Source organism: Epinephelus fuscoguttatus, linkage group LG17, assembly GCF_011397635.1.
Source record: "Epinephelus fuscoguttatus linkage group LG17, E.fuscoguttatus.final_Chr_v1".
Taxonomy (NCBI): domain Eukaryota; kingdom Metazoa; phylum Chordata; class Actinopteri; order Perciformes; family Serranidae; genus Epinephelus; species Epinephelus fuscoguttatus.
In genome coordinates this window covers 4,602,463-4,627,693 of record NC_064768.1, presented here as the reverse complement: position 1 = coordinate 4,627,693, position 25,231 = coordinate 4,602,463, and positions in this window count along the sequence as shown.

Here is a 25,231-nt window from a genome sequence, read left to right as displayed (position 1 = left end):
GCCTCTCTCCTCCCCGGTGCTGCTTTTTGATGGAACGACCAGTATTGTTGCCGTGGGAAACAGGCCAGTGAGCAACCTCCCCCCAGGAGGATTTTTGGGAAGGAATGTTGATTTTAATGGCATACTACACTTTGCACTTGACCTACCCAAAATGTGTTGCCACGGTCCTCTCTGTCAGTCAGACCGAGGTAATTGGTGATGCCATCCATGATCAAGACGCCACTGGCGCATATAAAAAAGCAATAGCTGAATGGAAATCATTCATTGAAAAATAGGTGAATGGCAAGCAGGATATTGTCAGGTCAGTTGTGACATTTTGTTTGCAGTGCCTTAGCTTGTTTTGTTCCTGACTTAGCTAGCTATTGCACAGATTTTGTCCAGAGTGGTTATTTACTGAAATGGCAGAGGTCCCACACATCCTTAAAATGTGTTATTTGTATTTTCCAGAGGTTTCATATTGTATATGGCACTTTACTGAGACATGTTAAGATATAACTGAGTATTTTATGACTTATTATTTGTGGACTGTCTTGTTTGGCATTTACAGTGTATTACATGTGATTGCCTTTTACATCACAATGCCAAATTTTTGTTGTTGTTTGTTGGGGCCAAAAAAAGGTCTTGAAATGTCTAATTTTGATTTTGATTCTGGAACAACCCTGACAAAGTGTTGAAGTAAATATTCCTGAGAGTTAAATAAATGTTGATGGTTATCATATATGTAGTCCTGGCTGTGATGTCAGGAGAGTCAGTCAAGATGTATAGTCTAGGAATAAGGACTGGTTTTAAGGTTTTGTGTGTAGTTTTAATATTGATTTAGTCTTATTTCAGGATGAGACAACTTGTATTAAGATACTGCTTAATCATACTGTACTGAGTAATTTTTACTTAAATTAGTATTCCTTTGTGTTTAATCTTTAATTTGCTACAATTACGAAAACAAAAATTTAAAAATAGAATTATTCGGTTGTATTTAGTATATTTCCCTTATAATTGGGCTGTATTAAGTTCAATTTCAAGTAATTTAATCTAAAAATAAGCATTTTCAGCTTATTTTTAACTCTTTTGAATACTTATCTGGGACTACTTATTTCTAGATTTAAAAATCTTATTTCAAGATTTCTTATCAAGTAAAATTAACTTTCTGCAGGGACAAATAATTTCACGAGTTTTAAGTAGATTTCTCCTCAAATTTAGTGCTGATGGGGCATCGGTGGCTTAGTGGTAGAGCAGACGCTCCATATACGAAACTGTTGCCGCAGCGGCCCGGGATCGAGTCCGGCCTGTGGTCCTTTGCTGCATGTCTCTCCCCCTCTCTCCCCGCTTCACGCTCCAATCAATTAACCCTACGGGCCCGAACGACGCACTGTGCGTCCAAATTCACACGTTCTTCTCTATTGATTTTCGACCGTGCGTCATAGCGAGAAGCCACGCATATCACGTGAAACAGCGAAATTGTAGCCAAGCACTTGTCGACAGTCCAATGTTTTCATAGCGAAAAAAATAATAATAAAGTTACATTAAGATGATGTATAAAAGAGCTTTCATACAGCTTTGCTCACACATTACTTTTGGATGGATTACTCGCGAATGCAGGCTCACACAGAAATGCCACGCATATCACATGAAAGTGCAGGAACAGAGCTTTCATGTGATACCACACACATCATTGTGCTGTCATCCCATCACGCTATAAACCCAGATTTATTGTCTACAAAATAAAAACCTGACGAATTTCTTTACAACCCATTATACAGATCTTGTTATCAGTCACTTCATATAGTGAGGAATATTGTATCTTACCACGTCTTAGGCTTGCGTGTGTTTCTCCCTGTCTATCCACATTTGTAGTCCGGCTTTCAAGATGCAAATATCTCCATATTGTCCAGTTGACACTCCATCAAACTTTGTATGGCAAGACCAGCCACTTTGCGCACCCAGACAACTGCAGCCTAATTATGCATGCTGACAAGGCCGTAGTCACCATATACATTGAGGGGGACATGTGTCCCCACCCAATGCTCAAAATGCCCCCCCAGTATATAACTGAAACTGAAAAACAACAACAAACTTTGTACTATTTTTCTATTATGTTAGATGTAAATATTGCATATTTCTTTCAGATATAACACATTTTTGACTTGTGAATGAGTCAGTGAAATTTCTTGCAATAATGAAAAAATACTGGCAATCACTTTCCGCCTGACACAAACCACATGTTTTGGACAGCTGGGAAGTGACAGAATGTCCCAGCATCATGGTTCTTATATTACCAGATTCCAGAGAGTCTTCCCTCTTCAGATATGGCAGAATATGTCTTCTTCCAACTTGCTATGGTGAGATACATGTAAAAATGTAAGAATTTAGTCACACGGATTTGTTTTTTTTTTCATTGATATAAAAATTAATATAAAATAAAGGCACATAGAAGGACATGAAATGATGGCAAATCTGGATAACCCTGATGGACCTGAAAAAAACAAGATATAGCATGTGTATCTAGCCTTTATAATGACTGTGATATGAGCTTAAAAGTAAAGGCAGTAAAAATACCCCCAAAACGCCTAGGGCCCATAGGGTTAAAGGCAAAACATGCCCAAAAAAATATCTTTAAAAAAAAAAAAAAATAGTGCTTCTATCTTATATTCAATCGACTCTTTTTTGCAGTGTGTAGATTGGAGTTACTTTTGTATGTTTAAAATCAGTGGGAAATTTTCCTTGCTCCAGTGGAAGATTAATTATACACATTATGTATGGAGCAATGTCAGCTGAAGCATCTCTTAAGAACCTATCCCATCAAGCCCAGTAGCCTTAGTAATAATAAGCTCGCTCAACATTTTCTCTACATAGTCGACTGTAACACTAAAAGAAAAAGCATCTTCCTTGACTCCTAGTTTAATGTAGTATTGTGTAACAAAGTCCTCACCGAACTCACCTGTTTTATCTGGCAATTTCGAGACCAGGTTGCTGGCAGTAAAGGTGAAAAAAGTGTTAAAAATCATTCCTACTTTACCTTTATCGGACTCTATGTCCTTTCCGGTGTTATATTCCTACATTTCTTAAAATGTTCAAAATCGTCTGGTTCTTGAGATTTTCTAAATTTAAGGGTGCTTTCAGTTGTCTTGTTTTGGTCCAACACAAGGACTAATTTTGTTACAAAGTTGCATAATTGCCTAGAGTTGGTACGTGTTCTCATGGCATTATTTATAAGCAGACGTGATCAAATGCCTTGTGTGAGAAAGCTGCTCTTGATTGGTCAGAATTTCCATGCAGGAAAAATTCAGGACAAAATGTTAAAGAGGAGTACAATTGCAAGATTAAAGCAACACTTTCTAACGTCACAATGGAGGGACAACTATGCGGGTTGATTTTAGTGCTGGTCATCGTGGACTATATTGCTTGCATTGTTTATTTTAGGCAAACCATACAGTTTGAAAACGAGGCGCGGCTCCCACTAGAAAACAATGTTTTGATGCATTGGATGTGCTGAATGTGCATATTAACCCAAACAATGCGTAATGTGACTGCAGTTGGTTTGGATCGAGGTTGGAACATGTTCTCACCACAAACAAACCACACCAGAGTTTGTTTGTTGCAAACTTCAAACATATATAATGATATATAATGATACTTTTGCTTTTTTTTTTTTTTTTCATCGAAAAGACGTTAAAAACAGCTATGCTTACCAGTGAAAACGTGCTCATGACTGGCTCAAATGTAACATTTTTTTCACTGAATAATTGAAGATGTTGTTTGAATTATTACATTTAGACCATATTTCACCTGCATTTGCAATTAATAATAATAATAATAAAAATGCATTTTAATGAAAGGCGCCTTTCAAGGCACTCAAGGACATCTTACACAGTTTAAAAACAGGCATTACAAAAATAACAGCAACAAGAACAACAACAGGCAAGACAAAATACATATCAGGAGACAAAATAAGTATCAATAATGTATCAGATGGCGCCAGTTTAAAAAGATGTGTTTTAAGATGGGCTTTGAAGGTGAAGAGAGAGTCAATATTGCGGATATTGTGGAGAGTTCCTAAGTTGGGGGGCGGAGCAGCTGAAGGCTCTAGCTCCCATGGTGGACAAGCGGGCAGATGGTGTGGGAAGTTGGATAGCAGAAGAGGATTGTAGAGTACGGGAAGGAGTGTGAATATGAAGGAGTTCAGAGAGATACAATTGGGCTAGGCTATGAAGGGCCTTAAAGGTGAGCAGCAAAATCTTGAAATCGATACGGTGTTTGACAGAGAGCCAGTGAAGTTGTTGAAGAACAGGAGTGATCTATGAAGGGAGATCAGGTGATAAGACGGGCAGCTGAATTCTGGACTAACTGAAGTTTTTGAAGGCATTTGTGTGGGAGACCAGAGAGGATAGAATTGCAGTAATCAAGACGGGATGTGACCAGAGCGTGAATAACAACAGCAGTGCTGTGAGGTAAGAGAGATGGCCGAAGACGGTTGATATTGCGTAGATAAAAGTAAGCGTTAACATGGTTAATGCGCGCTTCGAAGGAGAGTGTGCTGTCAAGGATGAAACCCAGACTCTTAACCTGAAGGGAGGGAAGGACTGTGGAGTTGTCAGTGGTGAGAGAGAAACTGTTAGGTTTGGCAAGAATGGATTTAGTGCCAACAAGGAGTACTTAAGTTTTATCACTGTTGAGTTTCAGAAGGTTTTGTGAAAACCAAGATTTAATTTCCAGTAAGCAGTCAGCAAGAGAGGTGGGCAGGAGAGTGGAAGTTGGCTTGGTGGAAAGATAGAGCTGGGTGTCATCCACGTAGCAATGGAAGTGAATGCCAGATTTCCTGAAGATCAGACCGAGAGGTAACAGATAGATAATGAATAGTAGAGGGCCCAAGACGGAGCCCTGGGGAACACCGCTTGTGACAGGAGAAGTGTGGGAACTGAAATTTTTGAGGTGTACATACTGACTGCGGCTAGAGACATAAGAGTGAAACCAGGTGAGGGAAGTGCCAGTGATGCTGATGGAAGCTAACCTCTTCAGTGACAGTAGGGAGTTTAAAACTGGAGAGTAGAGAGAAAGGGGGAACATGGAAGGATGGGTACGGTGAGGTGTATATAGTGCTGTTTAGAGAAATCAGTTGCTGGAGTATATTTCCAATTTTGGTAGTAAAGAAGGTCATAAAGGAGTTACATTATACAGGTGAATACATTTGGGTGGAAGAGTATCTGGTGGCCATATGATATTGTTAAAGAGGCAACAGATAGGATTTGTTTTTTTTAGCTTGGCGCCACCTGGCATCAGCGGTGTTGCTCACACTGTCGCAAAGACCAAATTGACCATGGGGATCAGAGATAATCAATAAAATGTAGGCTGTAAAGCCACCGGTATACCTCTATGTATATGCAGAATGAGAAGATGTGTGGACACTATACTAAATGAGTAAAGAGACCAAGCAACAGTTATCAGATTTATCTGAATAAAAAACAAATAGTAATGCAAATAATTATACCAGAATGCACAGTACCAGTACAAACAGCTCACAGTAAATTATACCAATATGCACAGTATCAGTACAAGCAACAGTAGACACGTAAGGGATAATGTATAGTGAGCCGGTGACTGTTGAAAAATAACTCCCGACAAGGGAATGGAACCCCGATGCACAGCAGAGTTATTTTTCAACAGTCACCGGCTCACTATACATTATCCCGCTTAGAGCATGGCTTACTACTAAAACATTCAAATGTTACAACTAGCATCAATATTATTAAATTGCTGGCAGAGTGTATTGACAGAGGAGAAGCGTTCACCAGACAAACGGGAGCAGAGGAGAGGATTTTACTCCACTTCCCCTGGTCGGAGATGCTGGGTGCCCAGTAGCTGCGAAGGCTGCCCTCAAATTTATGGCCAGTGACCGACATGATCTCCCTGCTTTCCAGGCCAGCTTGGGAGAGCTGTGTGGACTAACGTTAACTGATTTTGATGCTCCTCAGTCTGAGGCCGTTGCAGTGAAAAGTCCAGTGTTCACTCAGCTGGGCGTAACTTAGCTGGGCGATGTCGATAGCTGTCTCCGTGAGAAGAGAACAGAAGGAAGGGGGGGTTATCACCATCCAAGGGCTGCCGTAGAATGGCAACGAGGATGTCAGCCGACCAACACTCACTACCTGGTCCCTGGTTGTGGCGATTTGCGATGCTGGCCGGCTAGGAATGAACTAGCAGCCAGTACAGTACAGTCCTCTCTTGTCTAGCTAACATTTAGCCATGTTACTTACTGATCCATTAGAAAGAAAGCTAGCTGGACATCAGTTTTGAAGCCTCTTTGGTCACGGAGCTCCCTCCATCTCTTGAACACCTGACTGAGGTTTACTCTTGTTTTTCCTCTTCTTTTATCACTCTCCTTTTTGCTCTTCTTTGCCTCCTCTGACAGAGGAGCTCATTTTCTTTTGCTAGGCCGTTTTTCACTTGTTTCCAAACTTTGTCCGTCTGCCATTGTGCTCATGACTCAATTATCTCATGCCCAACTCCTCATAAGGACCAGCTCCAGTCCCTGATTGGCTGACCGACCAGTTTCACAATACATGACGCGTTTCCTGCCGTAAAGCAGATTTTTTTCCGCAAAATGTTGCCCCCCTTGGCAGAAGCTTATTACAAAGATTGCAAAGCCACAAACCAACCTATGGTTAACCTATGTAAACGCTGATAGTCTGATTTTACTTTGGCCACTACCCTGTGCAACCCACATTATTTTCATAATGATATATTTAGGAAAAGATGCTATCTGTTGCCTCTTTAAGTGTGGAAAATAGAGTTCTTGGGTTCCCTTCACCCGACTGAATTAAGCTGGCGTAATAGTTAGATTTAGCTAAGGAGAAAGCATCCTTGTATTGCAGTATGTGGTTCTTGTACATGTCCTTATGAACAGCAAGGCCAGTTTTTGTGAGAAGGTGTTCCAAGCGATGGCCTTGAGCTTTAAGCTGGCATAGTTCGGGGGTAAACCAAGGAGCAGAGTGAGAAAAGGAGACAGACCGGGTTTTCAGAGGAGCAAGAGTATTCAGGAAATTGTGAAGCCCATTATTGTAGAGAGAAACCAGTTCATCAGGGGTAGATAAACTGACTGTGCTGGGGAGGTTATTGATTCCAGTAGAGAGAGCAGTTAAGTCGATATTCTTAATGTTCCGGAATGAGATGGTGCGTGGCAACCTTGTTTTAGCTAGTGTAATGTTGACATTGAAAGATACTTACATCAGAGCAGCAGATCAAGTCAAGAATTTGACCTTTGCGCTGGGAAATCAATATATTGCTGATATCCGAAACTTTCCAGGCAAGATGTGAAGTCCCTTGTAAAAGTGTTGTTGATATTGTCCATATGAATATTAAAATCACCCAGGAGTAATATATTAGGGGACAGAGAACATAAAAGGGATTAATCTGTGAAAAGTCATTTGGTTGCTGTCACATCTCAGTCAAACACAAGAACTAAAATTTACGTAGTAGATCATAAAGTAGAGGGGCCTTGTTGGATAGTGAACAGATGTTGTCCCACAGGCCAGTAGGGGAGATCGCAGAAAACAGCACTCAGAGCTCTCTGCAGTGGAACCAAAGAGGAAGAGGGTGGTAACGGGGTGTGTGAGTGGAGGGTAAACAGTCAGTCATGTGGACATGATTGCACGGCATGCTGTAAACTAACCGCTAGCAGGTGGCTAAATTCTGACATTTAACTGTGACTTGTGACTTCCTAGTTAGGCTCCATAGTGATGATAGGGTATCATTTGCACACTATAAAGCAGTGGTTTTAAAATGGTGTGCTGTGATGTCAATCCAGGTGTGCCGTGGGATTTTGTGATAACCACACATTATTACTGCATATTCAACTGGGCCTACACAAAAAGTTATGAATGAATTTTTAATTGACTGTATCAGTATGTTGTGCCCACCCATTTTCTCATATAGAGGCAAACTCTACCTAAAAAAAATGTAATTTCATTTCATTTAAAAAAACAATTTGTCACCCTTCGTGCAAGGGACTTTTAACCCATTTCATCCCACTGGTCACAATAGTGACCGTAAAAATATTTGTAGTTATAAGGCTGTAAAAATGTTACTGAGTGATTTTTCAATACATTTTCAGTAAATATTAAAATAACACAATGCTTGGATAAAACGTGTGCAATGTCACATGTAAATTTTCACATGACCAGAGCTGTTTACTTACTGGTTGCACCTTGAGAAGAGGATGGCTGCCTCAAAGCTCCCAAAGAAAAGGTTAGTAAAGTATGTTAAAATCAACATAGGACAATGATTTTTGGTACACGTGATCTTGAAGATATCTAATAACGATAAATGCACTTGCAATTACTCAAATTTGTTTGGTGTGTTTGCAGAATGAATAAACATGTTAATGGTCACAATAGTGACCGGTGGGATAGAACGTTATCATATCTAGGTCAGAGCATGTGAGCGGAGTGGAGCTGAGCGGGGAGCAGAAGGATTTTGTGTTGAGCGAGGAGCGGCTATTTTTTTTAAAAGGTGGAGCGGAGCCTTATCTCTCACTCCAATTTCTCTCTGGTCGCTCATGCCCCACCCAGAATGCATCTTTGCACCTGCGCACACCCACACTATTTTCTTTCAAAACTATGGAGTTTACTGTGTACTTCAGAAAAGAAGCTGAGAAGAGGAGCAGTGGTACCTTGGAGAACGGTCCCTAATTGCGGGGAGATGGGAGCAGGCTTCCCCGGAGGTCGGCCGCTTAACCCAGTCCATCTCCTCCACACTTTGACTTATTTCCACCCTGCCAACAGCGGTACCGTGGAGAACGGTCCCTAACTGCGGGGAGAGGGGAGAGGGCTTCCCCGGAGAATCTACCAAGCTCATGTTTTATTTGTGAATAGAAGATTACAGGTTAGGGTAGTACAACGCAGTTTTTTTGAGCGGAGTGATGAGTGAGTGGAGCGGGATAAAATTTATGATGGAGTGGACCAGAGCGGAGCGAAGAATGCGCAGAACCAAACGGCGCAAAGTGACAGGTCTGCAAGTGAGGAGTGGAAATTTTCACCTGGTCCGCTCCGCTCACATGCTCTGATCTAGGTGCAGACACACTTCTATACAGACAAAATTGGTATTGTACCTAACTTTCTATTTTTTTCTTTCTTTTAGATTCACTTTGAGTGAAGTTCTTGATATGTTGGATGTGGTGATGACCCAGACAAGGCGTGCAACATAGCAGTTATACCTCAAAATGAGAAAGATGCCATCCCCAGTGATTGTGATAGTGATGGGTCAAATATGGACTATGAGGGGGAGATGGGCCTTTTGCCAGCCAGGATGCTGAATGCACATGCTAAACTTATGGGGACAGATGATGACAGGAACAACACTGATTATGACCTCCCCCTCCCCACCCCACTAGCCTTCCCTTACCACCTGGCACTGTTGATAATGGAGTGTACAGGGCCTCTACAATCCATACCAGGCAGCCACGAGTTCCAAGGGCAAAGCTACAGGTGATCAAAAATAAAGATCGAGAAAGGAACATCATCAGTGCTGATTGCCTAACCCTCCCCGCCACCCCTTCTCCACCACCCTAAACTGTTGAAGAGTCAAGGTCCTCTAGCCACCGGAGGGACAAGTGTAAAGTACATTCAAGGTCCTCTAGCCGCCAGAAGAGCCAGTCTGAGGAACCTCCAAGGTTCTCTAGCCGCCAGAGGGGCCAGTCTGAGGAACCTCCAAGGTCCTCTAGCTGCCAGAGGGGCCAGTCAGAAGGGCCATGGACACAGCCAGAGTGTTCAAATGATCAAAGAGGCCAGCCACTACAAACAATCCATGAATAGATAGTATACGGCCCAAATGCTGCTCAATGTGTCAAACAAAGCTGTCCCAATCCAATGGATGTTTTCCTACTAATGTATCCACCCACCCTAAGAGATATCACTGTTGAAATGTCCAACCTCTAAGGCACCCAGACCAAGGCCAAGCAACTGGATATGAGTGTGGACAAGCTCTTAACATTCTATGGGATCCTTCTGGCATCTGGCTATAGCACTGTTCCAAGAAGACTTATGCACTGGTCACTTGAAGGCAATGTACATAATGAAAGCATTTCAAATGTAATACAGAGACATTGATTTGATGAAATAATGGCCTCACTACATTTTGTTGACAACACAAAACAATTTTTCAAGGTTAGTGTTATGTGTACAGGTAGTAGCAAGTAGAATAAGCACTGAGGCAGTACTCCTTTTAGCTGGCTTCATTAGCAACCAGGCTAACACACACGCTCTATGCAGGATCAACGCCAAGTACACACTCTTCTTCTACGCTCTCTCTCTCTCTCTCTCTCTGTAGCTGTTTACAACAGGCCACACTTAGGCTTACTATGCCACCTAGTGGCGGACACAACAGTTAGGCCCATCTTCATCGAGCTCAACAAGTCATACAAAGTCATGCCATATCTAGAATGGCTGTCGGTAGATGAAAGCATGATACGATATTATGGCCGCCATGGATGCAAGCAATTCATAAAAGTCTTTCCTTTAGTTAACACTCATATATTAGATATGATCAATATATCCTTATTAACAGGCTATGTACCACAGTCTTTTAAGGTAGCTGTAATTAAACCTCTACTAAAAAAGCCCACCCTGGATCCAGAGGTGTTAGCCAACTATAGACCAATATCTAATCTTCCCTTTATGTCAAAGATCCTTGAGAAAGTAGTCGCAGACCAGCTGTGTGATTTTCTCCATGATAATAATTTATTTGAGGAATTTCAGTCAGGATTTAGAGTACATCATAGCACTGAGACAGCACTAGTCAAAATTACAAATGACCTTCTGATTGCTTCGGACAAACGACTTGTCTCTGTACTTGTTTTATTAGATCTTAGTGCGGCGTTTGACACAATTGACCATCAAATTCTACTGCAGAGACTGGATCACTTAATTGGCCTAAAAGGTTCTGCACTAAGCTGGTTTAAATCTTATTTATCTGATCGTTTTCAGTTTGTTCACGCTCATAATGAATCGTCATTACGTACCAAAGTTTGTTTTGGAGTTCCGCAAGGTTCTGTGCTCGACCAATCCTATTTACTCTATATATGCTTCCTTTAGGTAACATCATTAGAAATCACTCTATAAATTTCCATTGTTATGCGGATGATACTCAGTTGTATTTATCGATGAAGCCAGAAGAAAGTAATCAATTAACTAAACTCCATAATTGCCTTAAGGACATAAAAACCTGGATGAGCACCAATTTCCTGATGTTAAATTCAGACAAAACTGAAGTTATTGTTCTTGGCCCCAAACAACTCAGAGACTCTTTATCTGATGACATAGTTTCTCTAGATGGCATTGCTCTGGCCTCTAGCACTACCGTAAGAAACCTCGGAGTAACATTTGATCAAGATTTGTCTTTTAATTCTCATTTAAAACAAACCTCACGGACTGCATTTTTTCATCTGCGTAATATTGCGAAAATTAGGCCTATCCTGACCCGAAAAGATGCAGAAAAATTGGTCCACGCTTGTTACCTCAAGGCTGGATTACTGTAACTCTCTATTATCAGGTAGCTCTAGTAAGTCCTTAAAAACTCTCCAGCTAATTCAGAATGCAGCAGTACTAACAGGAACTAAGAAACGAGATCATATTTCTCCTGTTTTAGCTTCTCTGCACTGGCTCCTGTAAAATCCAGAATTGAATTTAAAATCCTACTGTTAACTTATAAAGCTCTAAATGGTCAAGCTCCATATCTTAGAGAGCTCATAGTGCCTTATTATCCCACCAGAACACTGCGCCTGAGAACGCAGGGTTACTCGTGGTCCCTAAAGTCTCCAAAGTAGATCAGGAGCCAGAGCCTTAGCTATCAGGCCCTCTCCTGTGGAATCATCTTCCTGTTACGGTCCGGGAGGCAGACACCGTCTCCACATTTAAGACTAGACTTAAGACTTTCCTCTTTGATAAAGCTTATAGTTAGGGCTGGCTCAGGCTTGCCCTGTACCAGCCCCTAGTTAGGCTGACTTAGGCCTAGTCTGCCGGAGGACCCCCCTATAATACACCGGGCACCTTCTCTCTCTCTCTCTCTCTCTCTCTCTCGTATTCTATTACTGCATCTTGCTAATTCGGCCATTCTGGATGTCACTAACTCGGCTTCTTCTCCGGAGCCTTTGTGTTCCACTGTCTCTCAGATTAACTCATATCGCAGCGGTGCCTGGACAGCGTGACGTGTGTGGTTGTGCGGCTGCTGTGGTCCTGCCAGATGCCTCCTGCTGCTGCTGCTGCCATTATTAGTCATTAGTCATACTTCTACTGTTATTATACACGACTATTGTCACACATGTATACTGCCAGATATTAATACATACTTTCAACATATTGTACCACAGTAGCCAGAACTATAACTATAATATTATTACTTTCAATAATGTTGTTGTAAGCTACTGTCATTACCTGCATCTCTCTCTCTCTCTCTCTCTCATTGTGTCATGTGGATTACTGTTAATTTGTTATGCTGATCTGTTCTGTACGACATCTATTGCACGTCTGTCCGTCCTGGAAGAGGGATCCCTCCTCAGTTGCTCTTCCTGAGGTTTCTACCGGTTTTTTTCCCTGTTAAAGGGTTTTTTGGGGAGTTTTTCCTTATCCGCTGCGAGGGTCATAAGGACAGAGGGATGTCGTATGCTGTAAAGCCCTGTGAGGCAAACTGTGATTTGTGATATTGGGCTGTATAAATAAAATTGAATTGAATTGAATTGAAAAGGCAAACCAATCCGTTTTCGTTATAAGATCTGGAGCCTTGCCTCATCCAGTGGGTACATGCAATGACACATGATTTGGATATTTTCATGTCTGGGAAAAATTTGGGTTTAAATAGATTAAGTGTGTGACACATTGCATTATCTTATATTATTTTCCATTTAAATGAAAGTGTTATCTGTGCTATTTTGAAACATTCAGAATACTCTCTTGATTAATAGTTGGTTGTCAATTGTTATTTGATATTAGTAAATAAAAACAAACATTTATGTCGTGATAAGAGTGATGACACGCTATAGAATCTATTGTGCACAGAAAAATACAGGTGTGCCTTGAGATTTTAATGTGTCCTTTGGTGCGCCTTGGGCCTTGAAAAAAACTGCTGATGAGGATAAAGAAATCTCACTACAGCAAATCCAGGTGCCACCTGCTCTTCACTGCCACCTGCAAACACGACAACGAAACCAACCAAGCAGACTGCACGTCCAGTATATGATCACTTGCTGAAGCCATATCAATGCAGCAGGCCCGGTTATACGGGCCTCGATCAGTGAGTGATCGATCCCTGCCACTATCTACTACCTACAACAAGACACCTGTACTGGCCATTGTCTTTTTTCTGTCGCTTCTCCACAGATTCTGCTGTACTCACAAACAACAATCACTGGTCACAGTCACTCATAACATCGTGCCCTGGATGTAGAATTCCCCACACTTGACTGACAGTACTGGTCAGACCCAGCGAAGTCCCCCTAGCTGCATAACTCAAACCTCTAGCTCGCCCCCACGGCCTGGCAGATTAACTACGCCTCACAAGCAACACTGTGCGGCGCTGTATAATAGCTGTATAATTCACACCTCTGGCCTCCCCCACAGCCTGGCGGACTCACTCAACTTCATCTACCCATTCCTGTCCATATTAATAATACCTCGTCTACTGGTCGTCTTCCCCGCCATACTGACAGACCAAGAGGGGTCACGAAGGACAATTTATTATTTATCTCTGCCAACTCCACCAGTAATTCTTCCTTTTTCAACACGTTTTCCTCTGACCAGATGCACATTGAAACTCAGGAGGGCCAAAAACCCTCCTCCCATAAAAAAACAGAAAAAAACGTAGAAAACTCAGAAAATCCTTAAATAACTTAATATCTGTGCCCATCATTAAGCACACATGTGCAATGCCTCGCATTGCCAATAGCATCCAAAATCCTGGAAACAGTTGTAACGGAACAACTTGTGGATTATTTAAATTCAGGAAATGTCTCCCTCCAACCAATGCAATTTGGGTTTAGAAAATATCATTCAACTGGGTCTGCTAATTGTTATATCATAGAACAAATTAAATCAAAGCTTGACAATGGTGGGGTTGTGGGAGCAGTATTCCTGGACTTACATAGAGCTTTCGACAGTGTGAACCACAATGTCCTCTTGTCTAAACTTTCTCATTTTAATTTTTCTATTAACACTATGAAATGGATGGAGTCCTATTTAACAATGTGATAGCAATGCACTCGGATTGGACCTAAACTCTCTGCAGAAACTGACTGTCCTTCAGGTGTGCCCCAAGGATCTATCCTGGGGCCCTTACTTTTCAGTTGTAATAACCCAAATGTATGTGGATGACACCATAATTTACGTGCATGCCAAGACAAAACAGCAGGTGGCTGACAAATTAACAACAGCAATGTCTAGCATCTCTGCCTGGCTCACTGAGTCTCCCTAAATATAAGTAAGACTGCATATATGTGCTTCACAAATAGGAAGAAAGATGATAAGTAGCCTAAAATCTTTGTTAAGGGTGAAAAGCTGCAAATAGTCTCTGATATTAAGTACCTCGGGATAACCTTTGAAAAATGTCATCCATACAGTCAAATTGAACCTTAGCAATTTCAAATTTATTAGGAATCAATTTACAACTGATGCTGCTAAGTTATACATGCATGCTATGATTTTTCCACATCTATCATGTTGCATTACTACCTGGTCTCAATCTGGTAAGAAAATCCTTAGGCCTATACACAGTTTATACAAAAGAACACTCAAAACTTTGGATAAAAAACCTATGAGGTATCATCACTGTCATATAATTACTAAGTATAACCTCCTGACTTTTGATAATTTTGTTCACCTTGCCAACTCTTGTCTAATGTACAAAATTACTCATAATCTTGCTCCTCCTCTACTGAGAGAGTTTGTGTCTCTGTGCTCTGAAAACATCAGGCAGACAAGAGCATCTACCAGAGGCAACTGTGTGGCACAGCACAGGTCCACTGAATTTGGCCGGTCAGCTTTCTCTATTAGTACTGCAAACTTTTGGAACACAATACCTAGTGCTATCAGACAATACTCTACTTTTTCTAGCTTTAAATCACAATTGAAATCATGGCTGAAATGTAACCAATCATTTGCCCATTAATCATAAAGTAGCCTAAACTTAGAGTACTCTTGTCTGCTTGTTTGTTATGTATTTGTAATGAAGCTTTTTTTATCCTTTAGTAATGTAATTTTTATCCTATAGCTTTGTATGTTATAGTGTAGTCAACATCTGTTTATCTGTGCCTTGTCCAACCTATTACATCTGATGCCATAATTCTTTGATGTACCTGCCCAATTTAGCTATATAGGTAACTCTGGGACAGTCAATGACTGTCCATTGTCCCTGTTAGATAAACATAAAAAAAGCACAAATTCAGGTCTCTGCATTTGCACAGCAGTGATATTTTCAGAAATATGTCAGAAACACTACAGTTGTACTACAGTCGTATTTAGACAGAGAATCAGGGTCCTGGGCTGTTTCTGGATCTGTGTGTACCACTGTGTGTGTGTGTGTGTGTGTGTGTGTGTGTGTGTGTGTTTTCTGCCTGAGACACACAGGCGGATGTATGTACATATTTTTATATCCCGTGTGTGTTTAGTGTACATTAAAGAAGTATGTGTTTGTTCTTCCTCACAGTGAAACACACACACACACACACACACACACACACACACCCACACACACACACATGCACAGACTTGAACATATTTATATAAATCCTTATCTCTGTGTGTGTCTGTGTGTGATGTTGCAGCTGCTAATGACAACAGCCCTCACTGCTCCTACTGCAGGCTGAAACAAGAAGACTATATGAACATTAGAGACACACCCACCCACACACAGGCAATAGGTAATAGGCGGTTTACCTTTTATCATACAGCAGCTTCAACACAAGCTATTTTTTTGTTTAGTTTAGATGCTTTACTTTGAACATGATAAAAAGAAAATATATCAATAAACAAGGAAAAGAAAAAAACAGCCATAATATAATTACAAAGAGAAAAGAAAAAGGCCCACGGGTAGCAGTACACATGTTTGAAAAGGAGTAGGAAGAAGTAGGCTACTTATAAATTCCCACCCCTTCATTCTTCAAATCCAGTGTCATTGATGTCCATCATGTGTATATACCAACATGGTATAATATGAACAAAATTCAATGGCGACAAACAATACAAGCTCAATAAGACAGTCAACATAGTTATTAATATTATACATAATGTATAATATATAGTTTTATTATACATACTATACTATACATAATATATATCCACTATTGTGTTATATCTCAATTAAATAATATATAAAATAATATGTATAATTATGTTATATTAAACATACCATACACAATCATATTGTTCTCAGTGGTATACACCATCATATTATTTATCAGTTAGATAATATGATGGTGTATACCACTGAGAACAATATGATTGTGGTATACACCATCATATTATTTATCAGTTAGATAATATCCAATCACTATCCTGCACCATTAAATTCTATGTAACAATTATAATAAATAATACATTACACATATGGTATACATATGGTATATATATGTATTATACATTTATAGAGGCTATACATCATATAGCCTTATAACATTTATGAAATGTATAGAATACATATTAGAATTTACATTGTATATATCATATAAATTAGAACTTAAAAATAATGGATAAGCATGATCTCTGTATCCAGCTTTATGAATTATTCTTATAGCTCTTTTCTGAAGTATCTTTATAAGATGAAGTGAATTTTATAAGTATTTCCCCAGCCCTCAGACCAGTAACTTAAATAGGGCAAAACCAGGGAATAGTAGAGAGTGTGGAGAGATTTGAAGTCCAGAACATGCTTCGCTTTACTTACAACAGATATACTTCTTGCTAGCTTTCCTTGTATGTATTTTATACGAGGTTTCCTCAACTGATTCCATTAATGCCATTGCTGTTGATCTGTTTGCTCTAAAACCATATTGACTATCACTGAGTAAAGTGTGTTTTTCAATGAATTTATCTAATCTTTTGTTAAAAAGTTTTTCTACAAATTTTGAGAATTATGGAAGTAAAGAGACAGTTGTGTTGTCCCCATATTTATACAATGGTATGACTTTAGCTATTTTCATATTGCTTGGAAATGTTCCCATTTGAAATGACAAGTTGCAGATGAATGTTAATGGTTTAGAAATCCCTCTGATTATTTTTTTCACTAACTTCATATCGATATCATTGCATTTCAGTCTCATCTGCTGCTTCAAGAAACATTGAACTCAAATTCATTTTTATAGAACATTTTTCAGAAGTAGCAGGATCGAAGATATTCCGATCCAAGTTTGGTCCCACATTTACAAAAAACACGATTAAAGCTATTAGCAACTTTATCCATATTATAATTATTTAAACCATTGTCTGTAAAATATTGAGGATAATTTATATGTTCAGAGCTATTTCTAATAATGCAATTAAAAATATTCCATATTTCATTAATATTATTTTTACTATTATCTACTTATTTGCTATAATAATCCTTCCTGCATCTCCTTATGATATTTGTTAACTTGTTTTTATATTTTTTATACTTATTTTCTGCTTCTTTAGTTTTTAGTTTAATGAATTCTCTGTGAAGAGTATTTTTCTTTTTGCAGGCATTTTGTTATCCTTTAGTGATCCAAGGTTGATCATTATAATTTAATTTTCTACTATATTGTTTAAGTGGACAGTTCTTATCATATAATAATGTAAATATATTTATAAATTTATCATATGCACAATCAACATCATTCTCACAATAAATCTCTTCCCAGTCTTGTATTAATAAATCATTCAGTAGTGCACTCATGGTTTCCTCTGTCCTTACTCCTCTGTACTGAAGTTTACAGTTTGTGAGATTTCGCTTACAGTTGCAGTCATAGACAGTAAAGACTGGTAGGTGGTCACTGATATCATTAATAGATATATCCGGTCATTGTATTGTTATCTATGTCACTGGTGAATATATTGTCTATTAAAGTAGCACTATGGGATGTAACTCTACTTGGTCTAGTAGTTTTTGGATGTAGACTCATACTGTACAAGGTATTCATAAATTCCTCATTTTATGCCTGTTTGAATTCAAAAGATCAATATTTGTATCCCCACAGATAAAAATTGCTTTCTGATTATTTAATGTGAACATCCCTTCCATCCAGTCCTTGAAAACGTCTATGCTAGTATCAGGCGATCTATATATACAGCTGACTAATACATTTTTACTTTTTTCTATCCAAATTTCAGTTGTTATACATTCTACTAAGTTATCAATCAGTCATCTTGCTATCTAGTACTTTGTAGTTCAATTTATTATCCACTTATATAGCCACTCCTCCGCCACTCTTATTTTTTCTGTTCATATAGTTAAATTCATGCACATCCAGTTCGAAATCCACCCCTTTATCAATGTTGATCCAAGTCTCGGATATGGCAATTATGTTGAATGGATGTGTACACTGATGTAAGTATTCCTTAATATGTTTAAAATTGACATACTTGCTTCTGCTATTGAAGTGTATAATTGATAATTTTCCATCAGACTTAATGGACTGTTTATACTGTTCATCTGTGTAATAATAGGAGTTGTCCTTGATGTTGGAGAAAAAGTTTTTGTCTGGGTCTATATCATTTTCTATGTCCAGTAGCATGTGCTCAGTGTAACCAAGCTCATCATAGTCCACAATCTTTTGTGATAACTGAGTAATGTCACTATGAGTAGATGAATGAGTTATTTCAGAATGTGTCATGGTAGTATGTAGTGATCAGTCACATATTGATTACCGTATAGACCCGATACACGATAGTCCAGACCATGGTGATCACTGGTATTTGTCCAATTCCTCAATGTTCTGTATGACCAGCACACTGGCCTCTTCCGGTGTTCCATTTAGCTTGATAAATACTTTGCAATTTGCAGTCCAAGTTGATTGAATTTTCTTCTCTCTCTTCATGAGACGTGCTTTTCTGGCGATGTCGGCATTGTGTTTTGGCAGGTGCTTGTTGACGTTCCCTTCAGTTTCCTTCCTTGTTTCAGCAGTGCCGTTTTCTGTTGACAAATCTCATGATCACGGCTGTTTTGTCCTTGTCGTTTCTCCGAGGCAGAGTGTGGCAGGCCTCAATGTCGTTGCAATCCACGGCTATTCCCTTGGAGTGGAGAAATGTAGCTACCTGTTGTTCAACAGAGCTCACCTCCAGCTCATCTGGCTCTCCTCCATTGGTAGTCAACGCCTTGGCATAGGACTTCCAGTGATCATAATGTCATTCATCCTGGTGTACTTGTCCAAGTCCGAGACTCTACTCTCCAAGTAGGCTAGTCTCCGGTCCTTTTCTGCGTTCTGTAGCCTTAGCTCCTTCACCTCCGCCACCAGGTCCAGAATGGTTTTCTGCTGCTGTTTAACAACAGAGATCTCCTCTGCCAAAAAGTCAAGCGATTTCTTAATGTCCTCGCCTTCCTCTGTTGTTTACAGCGTCTTCTTTGGAGGCATATTGCACGGTGTGTCTCTGTTCTTCTGCGGTGGTCATGTGACCTGCAGGCAGTGAGTCTCCTCAGCCATGGAGGAGGTGGGCAGCCCACCGCCTCAAATTGCCGTATGATAAAAAGTAAACCACCCATTGCGTCTCAGAGTCTTAACATATTCTCACTTCAGCTTTCTCATTCACTTCAATACAAGCACTCAGATCCTTTACTGCAGTAAAGGTACTAATACCACACTATAAAAGTACTGCACTGAAAATATTCCCTCAGTAAAATTATGTAGGTATCAGTAAAATGTAAAAGTATAAAAACGTCCCCTGTGTCAAAAAATTACTTCAGCCATTAGAACAGTTTCACATTAATTTTCTGTCAGTCCACTTATTGATAAATGGACTAATGGTAGAGTTGAGTGGATTTCCAGTTTAGTCAGGCCAATGTATGAGTTTCAACCGGTTTGATTTATGCAAACCAGCTGAATTGACATTTGTCATTATGACATGTTCCTGCAAATTAAACAGTAGTCTTGAATAAGCGATATGACATTTATAAACTCAAACTCAAAAAACATTCAGGGAACACTTAAATCACATATCAGATGTTGATGAATGAATTATTCAAGATGAAAATCTTGACTGATGTACATTTTATAATTTGTTGAGAACAAAATGACGTAACAACGGTAAATGGAAACCAAAATCATCATCTCACTGAAGGCTGTATTCAAAATCACACTGAAAATCAAAGTAAAAAGTTGAAATCACAGGCCGATCCATCTTGTATGAATTTCATCACACTAACTTAAAATGTGACTCAGTAGTGTGGCCCCCTCCTGCCTGTATGAACTCCTGACAATGTCTGGGCATGCTACTGATGAGTTGGCGGATGGTGTCCTGGGGGATCTCCTCCCAGACCTGGATCAGGGCATCAGTGAGCTTCTGGACAGTCTGTGGCGGTACTTAGCGGCGTTGGCTGAACCAATAGGCTAGATAAAGTCTTATAAGTGCTCAGTTGGATTAAGGTCAGGGGAACGAGAGGGCCAGTCAATGGTATCAATGCTGTCATCATCCAGAAACTGCCTACACACTCTGGCCACATGAGGCCGGGTATTGTCCTGCACCAGGAGGAACCAAAGGCCCACTGCACCAGCGTAAGGTCTGACAATCACTCTGAGGATTTCATCCTGGTACCTAACAGCAGTCAGGGTACTGTTGGCTATGACATGGAGGTCTGTGTGACCCTCCAAGGATATTCTTCCCTAGACCACTGCCAAACCGGTCATGCTGGAGGATGTTACAGGCAGCAGAATGTTCACAACAGCATTTCCAGACTTTTTCATGCTTGTCACATGTGCTTAGTCTGACCCTGCTCTCATCTGTGAAGACAACAGGGTGCCAGTGGCGGACCTGCCAATTCTGGTGTTCTCTGGTGATTGCCAATCGAGCTGCACGGTGCTGGGCTGTGAGCACAGGTCCCACTAGAGGATGTCGGGCCTTCATCCCACTCACATGGAGTCTGTTTCTGACAGTTTGGTCAGAAACATGCACACCAGTAGCCGGGTAGGGGGCAATTTTAGAGCTCTGGCAGTGCTGCTCCTGTTCCTCCTCACTTAAAGGAATAGTGGTCCTGCTGCTGGGTTGATGCCCTTCTACGGTCCTGTCCAGCTCTCCCCGTGAAACGTTCAGTCTCCTGGTATCTCCTCCAAGCTCCTCCAAGACTGTGCAGGGAGACACAGCAAACCGTCTTGTGACCTGGATGAGCTGGACTACCTGTGCAACCTGATTGGGCTGCAGGTACTGCCTCATGCTACCAGTCGTGACAAGGACACTAGCAAAAGAAAAAACTAGAGAAGAATCAGTCAGGAAGGAGAAGCAGAGAGCAACTGTCTGTGGCCCCTACATGTAAAACCATTCCCTTTTTAGAAGTTGTCTTGCTTTTGCCTCTCCATTGCACCTGTTGTCACTTTAATTTGCACCAAAGCAGTTGAAACTGATTCACAATCACTTGTGCTTCTGAAATGGACAGATTGCTATCCTTGAAGTTTAACTGACTCATGCTCATAGACATACTGAAGGAGCCACTTATGACTGAAAGGCTGTGTGCAATCCAGGTGTCCAGGTGGGTGTCGGCAAGAAGAGGGAGATCAAATTTCAGTAGAGGTAGGAGGGGCAGAGCAGCACACGTTGTTTTTGTTTATTAAAGTTCACGTTTTTTGGGGTGACGAGAGCAGACATGTCAGAGTAAGTCTCTAAAGAAAACTAAAACTACACCAAAAAAAAAAAAAAAAGAATTGGTCACTTGCTTTGAAAGCACTGTAATGGACAAGGAACAGCTGATTAATTAGGATGAAATGAAGAATTATCTGTATGATTCGTTTTTATTTCACTACAAAAATCAAAATAAGGTGGCAGCTGGCTGAAAGGAGATTACCAGGGACCTGAATGTTTCTGATGAATGACCATCACTAATAACAACCTACCTGCTGCTGGCTGTATTGTTTGTCATTTCCAGTAATATCACAATATAAAATGTGTGTTTTCTGTTCAGGCTGCTCATTATCTTTTAAGTGATTATGTCTCCAGTCTAGGGTTGCCCCCTAATAGTCAACCAAACGTTAGTCGACCAGAAAGGTCATTAGTTGGCAAGATTTTACTGGTTGCTTAGTTGCAGAAAAAAACCCCCAACAACTTCAAACTCTATTATTATTGTCAAAATAAATCAAAGCTTATATGACCAGATCATGTGGCAATTTAATATGAAAGGACAGACACAGGAAGAGGCCATGCTCAGCATACAGACAGAAGTCACGCTACAAGCCAATACCAGCTGACAGATATCTTCCCTTCTTCTGTAAATATTCAGTCTGATAAATACAGAAAAGTTGATCATGTTAGTGCAGGGCTACCCAGAGCTTTACATCTGTCCCACAGTCGGTAGGCCTACACACTTATAAACAGCGTCTGGAAGAAGATCAGCTCTGCACTCAGGATTTCAGGTAAATAGATTATACGGTACTTGTTAAGGTTGCTTAGCAACCTCAGATGCTACCTGCCACAGTGCTCTTGAAAGCTGGCACAGAAAAGGCACAAGAGTAGCACCCAGGGTGCGATTATTCCATTGGCTAGTTAACAATATTGAAATCCAAAGTGTGGGATCATTTTGAGAAGGTGAAGGACGAACCCAAGGTGATATGTAAACTCATCTTCATTCGTCAACTAAAACATGATGTGTCATCTGAAACATGGAAGTAGCTATATGCCCATTAGCCACTTAGCACAATCATTACTGCTTTGTTGACAGCATCATTAACAGGCGGCTCGCTCAGTGTGTGACGTGCACTTGTAGATAAAATATAGGCCTATATTAATGAAGGTTCTTTAGTACGGTTTTGTATTTCTCTGTAATGTAGCACAGTGTCAACAATGTTACTGACACTATTCTTTCTCAGACTTTTATGAGGTCATTTAATAGTTAAATTAATATCGTAAACATGGGGGTGACTAGTCGACTAATGGCCCTAATGACAACTATTGGTCGACTAGGAAAATTCTAAGTCAGGGGCAGCCCTACTCCAGTCTGATATCCAGCACACACCTGATATTTTTGTGTTTAAATAATGTAACAGAAGTACAGACAGTTGGAGACATCAGATTCCATAAACTCTTCATATTTTTCATGTAATAATCTAAATATGTAAAAAAAACAAAAAAAAACAACCCTCAAGCTGTCAGATAAATGTAGCAATGTTGTGGAGTAGGAGTATACAGTGACATGAGAAGAAAAGACTCCAGTACAAGTACTACAAATCGCAAGTGTCTTAAATGCAATACATAAGTAAATGTATTAATTTGCATTCCACCACTGCACGTACACACACACACACACACACACACACACACACACACACAAATGTGTGGAAAAAAAACTACTTTAAAATGAAACTGAACATTTTAACAGCAAATGAAATTCGTCCACTTAAATCCTCCTCATCTCCTGTGACGCCTGACACACACACACACATGCACGCAAGCACGCACACACGTGAGCACACACACACACTCTACAGCATGTGCAGAAAAACACCCACCTACACTCACACATGTACAGCTTCACACTCACTTTATCCTCCAGCATTTGGCTGCTCAATGCTACAAGTCACATGATGAAGTCATAGGCTAATTAGCATATCCCACACAGTGACATGCAAGTGTGTGTGTGTGTGAGAGAGAGATCACAGCTCTCTGGATTAGTCAAGTGTGTGTCTGAAAGCTGCTTTGATTTGTCAGCAAAGTTGACACGTTAACTTTGTTTCTCCCCATCGGGAAAAGTCGGATTTGTCGCCGTCTGTTTCTGACAAACAAGCGCTAAATGCTGTTGAGGTGTGAGTGTGTGTGTGTGTGTGTGATTATTATTATTATTACTGTAGTGACTGAAGCGACTGCAGAAAAACACTATGGTGTCAGAAGAGTCTGCGCAGAGCTTCACTGACTGGACTCCATCTGTGAAATAATCCTGTAACACTAAACCTCCACTGTACCTGTAAAAGATACATTTTACAGTTTAAAGGGGCAAAAAGCTAAATCGTTTCACCGCTAGGTTTGCTGTTGTGCACTGCATGTAGACCAAAACTAGAACTAGAACTCCACAACTTTGTCTCTGACCTGTTTGGAGAGCTCCTTGGACTTCATCGTGTTGCTTGCTTGGTGGTAGCCCTTGCTTAGTGGTGTTGCACTGGTGTTGACTCAGGGGCCCATCAGAACAGGTGTATATATACTGAGATCATGAGACACTTATATTGCCCACAGGTGGATCTTATGTAACTAATTATGTGGCTTCTGAGTGTAATGGATGGGGCTTCATAGCAAAGGGGATGAATACATATGCACACACCACTTTTCAGTTTCGTATTCATTAGAATTATTTAAAACTTCAAAAAAATCCAAAAATCTTCATTAATTTGGAGTATTTTGTGCAGGTCCATTCAAATCAAATTTAAAATTCATATAAATTCCAGGTTGTAAGGCAGCGAAATATAAAGAATACCAAGGCACTGTAAGAAGCATCAGCTATTGGCTGGATCCCTGGCCGATAGGGGAGGGCAGGCCCTTCCTTTCAACACAGGCTCTTGTTGGCTATTTTAGGCTGTGGAGAGGATATGGAAGCTCCAATTGGCACAAGTGGACTTTTGCAAATGTATCAGGACCATTTTTATTGGAATATTATCAATCGATGAATTATGATAAGACCTCATATGTGAGTTGTTACTGTATGTGTGTTTGTTTGTTGTTTGTCTGACAGAAGTGTGGATTGAATCTGCTGTCGTGGTTGTATCCTGAAATGGCCAGTGTCAATCGAATTACAAGAATCTTCGTTTTTAATGAGAAACACTAAATTGTGAAGACAATAATGCCCCCACAAAATAGCATTTTTCAAGTCTTGTGTGTGTGATTTATCCTGGCTTCATATGAGTAGAGGAGAACTCTGCTAGCCACTAGGCTAATTTATACAATGTAAAATGTCATAGGCTTGTGCTAAAAACATTAGCATGTTGTATTTGTGGGGAAAATGTGTCCAGCAAAACACAAGTGCTTTGTCTGTGAATCCTGTGAATTTTAGTGAAGCTGATTTGTGTACTTTGTGTGTTTTGGGTGTGTTTTGAATCAACAAAGTTTTGCAGCACTTCTCAGAA